We start from the raw sequence: 6469 nt of genomic DNA on the forward strand, positions 1-6469 counted from the left end.
GACGATGAAGATTATAATGATGCTGATGATGATGAGGAGGAGGAGGACGATGATGATACTTATGATAATGGTGATGAAGATGGTGAGGATGAAGACTACGAGAATGATGATGAGGAGGGTGGTGACAAAGGCTATGATGACAATGATGATAATGAGGGTGATGATGGTGAGGAGGATGACGACGCCGATGATGATAATGATGATCATGATCATGGTCATGACGATGATGACGATGATAATGACGACGATGCTAATGACGTATACGATGACCGTGTTGATGACGATGACCACGATGATAAAGATGATCAGGATAAACATAATGAACATGGGGTCGATCATAACGATTATCGATATTGTGTATATGTGTATGTATGTGTGTGTATATGTGAATGTGTGTGTATGCGCGTGTGTAATGTGTTTGTGTATCTTTATTTTTCCTTATTTACTGGTTTCAATCACTGCTCGGCAGTCATACTAAAGCACTGAACTGGAGGGTTTTAAGATCCCAGTCGGCCCTCTCCACGCCACAGTTCTTGTTGTTTTAGTGTAGTACTTATTCCATCGATCTTCTTGTCCCACTGCTAAGTTACCGCTTGGTAAACAGATCCATACCGGTCGTCAAGCTTTTGCAGAGGACAATCAGAAACACAAAGCCATAGATAAGACATGTATATATACATGCATACACACTCACACGCACATACACACACACACACACACATACACACATACATATATATATATGCGGTTAAGTTGTTAGAAACACCTACATTGCTAAAAATAAGAGCTAAACTGCCCTGATACTGTAGTCAAACCACATAATTTTGTAAATATATATACGTACAGGGATAATTATTGTCCGTAAACGCCGTGCAAGAATTCTCAAAAGAGCGTTTCCAGACGTATACGATTACGTGATTTGACTACAGCAATATAGCATTTTAGCTTTTATTTCTAGCAATCTAGATGCTTCATATAACACTCTAGTCTCATCTAATGACAATTATAGTCTTCCGTATATATATATATATATATGACCGAAGACTGAAGAGAAAAGGAAAACGCCGGTATCAAAGACTTCGACTAAAACCGTCCAAGGCGGCACTCCAGCATGGTCGTAGTTCAATGCCTGAAATAAGTAAAAGATATTACATCATTTGTCACCAAATTTTCATCGAAACACAAAGCCTTGGTTTCAGTTAATTTTCAAATTAACGAATAATTTAGTCATATAATTTCACCGTTATTAAAACGGTGCATGAAATGTTGTCACAAGATTTTCATTTAGATAACTTTAGAACAGAAAGATTTTATGATAGGAGCAAATGAGATCCAAAGCAGGTCGGTATCAGTCAGGTTTAAAGTAATTAAGGAAGCTCTTGTTCATTAGCAAATATTATCTTAGTCCAAAAACGTCAGAATACTTGCACATTATTGTTAGAGTATGTCAGCCATTAAATGGACAAAGTTCACTATTTACAAATCTGGTTTCCAGCATGGATATTGTTATGGTTATACGCAGAAAGCGGATCACTAGGTACGATTGTTCATCAAATATATCCTTTCCATTATAAGCACAATGCCTGCAATTTGGGGTAAGGTATTGTGGATTTTATCGATCCCAGTGCGTAGCTGATACTTAAGGGAAAGTTGACCTCGGCCGAATTTGAACTCAGAACGTAGCTTCGGGAAAAATACTGCTAAGCATTTCGCCCTGCGTACTAACCTTTCCTCCAGTTCGGTATGTTAAAATATGGAATATAGGGAAAAAAGAATACCTAGAACTTCTTAAGAATGTTGACCACTGGTTTAAATTGATATTATTTAATGATATTAATTTCTACCCTCATTAAGTAATTATTATATATATATATATATATATATATCTATATATATATATATATATATATATTATATATACATGTAATGGGGCGCAGGAATAGCTGTGAGGGGTAGTTCGCTTACGAACCACATGATTCTAGGTTCAGTGCCACTGCGTGGTACCTTGGACAGCTGTCTTCTACTATAGTCTTGGGCCAACCAAAACCTTGTGTGTGGATTTTGTAGACGGAAACTGAAAGAAGCCAGTCGTATATATATGGAACAATATTCGTCACTAAGAATGTCAAAATAAGTTATGTCGTTGATTGTCATCACTACAGAGATTATGTTAAGGTGTAACGTATTTTTGAATATCGTTTCCAGGGCAGCGAAATGTTCGATGCAGTATCTATGAGAAACATTACTCCGTTATTTTCGTCAAAGAGAATTCAGAAGGAAAAATGCAGGAACATAAGTAGAGAAAAATCGATAAGGATTCTTTACGGTCTCGTGCTAATGTATAGAAGATGAATAAGCAAGGAACCCTTTTTTGCTCCTGTTCAGCATATATTGCAATGACGATATAAAACCCTGAGTTTAGAGTAGAGTGGCTTTTCACTGAGACGGTTTTAAAACGCACAGATATGGCCGTGTGGTTAAGGAACTCATTTTGTAATTAACTGGTTAGAATTAACTGGTTAGAAACGATATCCTAAAGATCTGACACTAAATTGTGATGATGTTTAACACCCGTCTCTGCGCGTTTCATCGATCTGTGCGTTCAAACCTGTATTGGCAATACACAACACAAAAAACATTTTCAGCGTATATGATAAAATATTATGCTAGGTATTCTTCTTTCGCTATATTCCATATTTTAAGGCGGCGAACTGAGAGAAATGTTAGTATGCAGGGCGAAATGCTTAGCGGTATTTCGTCTGTTTTTTACGTTCTGAGTTCAAATTCCACCGAGGTCGACTTTGCCTTTCATCCTCTCGTGGTCGTTAAACTAAGTAGCAGTTGCGTACTGGGGTCAATCTAATCGACTGGCTCCCCTCCCCCAAAATTTCGGGCCTTGTACCTAGGGCAGAAAAGAAAAGTTAACACGCCGGGTGAAATACTTAGCGGTATTTCGTCTGCCGCTAGGTTCTGAGTTCAAATTCTGCTGAGGTCGCCTTTGCCTTTCATCCTTTCGGGATCGATTAAATAAGTACCAGTTACGGACTGGGGGCGATATAATCGACTTAATCTCTTTGTCTGTCCTTGTTTGTCCTCTCTGTATTTAGCCCCTTGTGGGTAGTAAAGAAATATGTATTTCGTCTGTCTTTACGTTCTGAGTTCGAATTCCACTGAGGTCAACACTGGCTTTCATCCTCTCGGGGAAGTTTAATTAAGTACCATTTACGTCCTGGGGTCGATTTAATCGACTTAATACCTATGTCTGTCCTTGTTTGTCCTCTCTGTATTTAGCCCCTTGTGGGTAGTAAAGAAATATGTATTTCGTCTGTCTTTACGTTCTGAGTTCGAATTCCACTGAGGTCGACATTGCCTGTCATCCTCTCGGGAAAGTTTAATTAAGTACCAGTTGCGTAGTGAGGTCGATCTAATCAACTGGGCCCTCCCCCAAAATTTCTGGTCATGTGCCTAGTATCGAAACCTAAAAAATAATATATGCCATATTTTAAAATACTGGTACTGTAACTTAATGTTAAATATGGAGCCCTGATTTCGTAGTGTTTGATAAAATTTTATATCGCCCTACATGCTTCTTTGTACATATAACGAACAGTAATATGTGACACGCACTGCAGTAATATATTTTATTTGCGTTAGTTAAAAGGTGACAAAAAAACTGAAGACACCGTCTTTAAAACGTGTTATAAATTTCCATTACTGAATAGGAAATTGGAATGAAATAAATTGAATATTATAAATGGACTGAGACAAAGATGCCACGCACTATACTACATACATATTCACACACATAAAACGGAACATCTATACGAGCATAAAGAAACACACATATAAGGTGTGTGTCTGTGTGTGTGTGTGTGAGAGAGTATGGTTGTACGTGTGCGCTACTGTATTTGCATCAAGGTGTGTGAGTTTGTGTATGAGGCTGTGTGTGCGTGTGTGTGTGTATGTGTATGCGTAATATATATAGATGTACACACATATGATATATAGTAATCTGAATATATGTGCAAATATAAATGCGTATGTATAGTATATATGTATAATATATATATATATATATATATATATATATATATTATATATATATATATAATATGTGTGTGTATATACATATGTAGTTACGTGTGTGTGCGTATGCATCTAACATACTTATATTTCGTGCGCCGCACATACACCCACACCCACACCCACCCACATACACAATGTATTATATATATATGTATGTAGTATATATATATGTATGTGTATATATATTTATATATGTGGATATATGTGGATATAGTGCAAACATATACGAACATATATAAATATATCTACGGCTGTATGTAATATGTATATATGTGTATGTATAATCGTGTATATATATATATAATATATATATAATATATATATATATATATTATATATATTATATATATAATAGATGTATTTATATAATATATATACCACCACATATGATGTTATAACGTGGTGCATATATATGTGAATGTTTGTGCGCCTGTGTTTGTACAAGTCTGTGTGTGTTTGTCTTCGTGTGTGTGCGTGTGTGTGTATGTGTGTCTGTGTGCGTGTTAGAATTCAGACGCATCTGAAATTCCGAATATTTTTCCTTGTAATTTTTAATTTTACAGCCATGCTCATTTATTTTAATTCATCTTTATTTCTGGTTTTATTGACTGAAACGTCGAAAAAAAAGATTATGAATTTTAAATTAAGAATTATTGCGAATCTGAATTAATAGGGCCAAGACGTAGCAGTTTGGTCGAATATATTCGGTTACCAATACTGCATTCCGTGTTCGATGCCACGGCGTGCCTCGTGTGGCAGTAGCAGCGTAACTAGGACTTAATTTATCAATCAAGAAGGACGAAGGGCAAAGTCGACTTATGTGGAAGTTGAACTCAGAACGTAACGGCAGACGAAATAGCTATTTCTTTACTACCCACAAGGGGCTAAATACAGGGGAGACAAACAAGGACAGTCGAACGGATTAAGCCGATTATATCGACTCCAGTGCGTAACTGGTACTTAATTAATCGACCCCAAAAGGATGAAAGGGTAGTAAAGAAATAGGTATTTCGTCTGTCGTTACGCTCTGAGTTCAAATTCTGCCGAGATTGACTTTGCCTTTCATTCTTTCGAGGTGGATTACATAAGTACCAGTTACGCACTGGGGTCGATATAATCGACTTAATCGGTTTGTCTGTCCTTGTTTGTCCCCTCTGTGTTTAGCCCCTTGTGGGTAGTATAGAAACAGGTATGTCCTTTGCCGTTACGTTCTGAGTTCAAATTTCGCCGAGGTCGATTTTGCCTTTCATCCTTTCGGGGTCGATAAATTAAGTACCAGTTAAGCACTGGGGTCGAGAGGAACTCCGGTGTCAGCTGCTCACTACCAGTGAACTAATATAACACCCATTTAACACGGCATATAACACGACATTTCTACCTCACTCGTAGCGTCGTAGACCGACGGTTTTTCAAACTTAGTATGAAGTGTATTCTTAACATTTTATAGAAAGAAATACGTTACTGGCCACGGACATTACTCTTGGCCCCCGGTCAATGAGAAGACTTTAGAAAAAAAAAAACAAAAAAAAACACAAAAGATATCAAGATTGATGCTGTTTATTATTTACACAAGCAAGAGTCTAGAAAAAGACCCTAGGTTCAGATCCGGAACATTAATTGCCTTTTTATCTCCCCCAAACAACAAACGAAGACATTAAAACAGTCACCGATATATATTTTTTATGAACATAAACTCACACGCATGCGCATTCACGAAAGAGTAGGTAAGAAGACAACGTGCAGAAGGAAACAAAAACAATTTCGAAATGTTTTCGTATAATATTATATAAATAAACTTGTCGATGAAATACGTATGTACATACAGATGCGTGTATGTATATCTATGTATATCTATACGTCAATGTGTATATATGTGTGCATACATACATGCAGTCAGATATATGTGTCTGGATGTGTACGCATGTGTCTGTGTACATATATATAAAAAAAGCACACATATTCATATACGTGTTCATATATGATATATATATATATATATATATATATGTATATATATATATATATATATATATATATATTATATATATATATATATGATATATAATATATATATATATATATATATAATATTAATATATATATATATATATACATACAAACATACATAAATACATATATATGTACGTAGATATATCTATATATATATATGCATATATGTATATATATATATCGAGAGTGAGACAATGAGAGAGAGAGGTATTTACATTATATAGATGTAATCTATATTATACATAGCTAGGTGGATAGAGCGATCGAGATATAGAAATATAGAGAGGTAAATAGATAGATAGATAGATAGATAGATAGACAGACAGACAGACAGGCAGATAGATAGATAGATAGATAGATAGATAGATAGATA

The 6469-nt window shown here is 35.7% G+C and overlaps 1 long non-coding RNA gene across 1 annotated transcript in view; it reads left to right on the plus strand.

Moving 5' to 3' along the window:
• Positions 1-5056, plus strand: part of LOC118760965 — an 11909-nt gene extending 6853 nt beyond the window's left edge. The window contains exons 2-3 of the long non-coding RNA XR_004997067.1: positions 2085-2090; positions 5014-5056. This is a non-coding gene — a long non-coding RNA (uncharacterized LOC118760965). The remainder of the gene's footprint in view (positions 1-2084; positions 2091-5013) is intronic.
• The last annotated feature ends 1413 nt before the right edge of the window (positions 5057-6469 follow it).

Source organism: Octopus sinensis, unplaced genomic scaffold (assembly GCF_006345805.1).
Source record: "Octopus sinensis unplaced genomic scaffold, ASM634580v1 Contig02685, whole genome shotgun sequence".
In the NCBI taxonomy this organism is placed as follows: domain Eukaryota; kingdom Metazoa; phylum Mollusca; class Cephalopoda; order Octopoda; family Octopodidae; genus Octopus; species Octopus sinensis.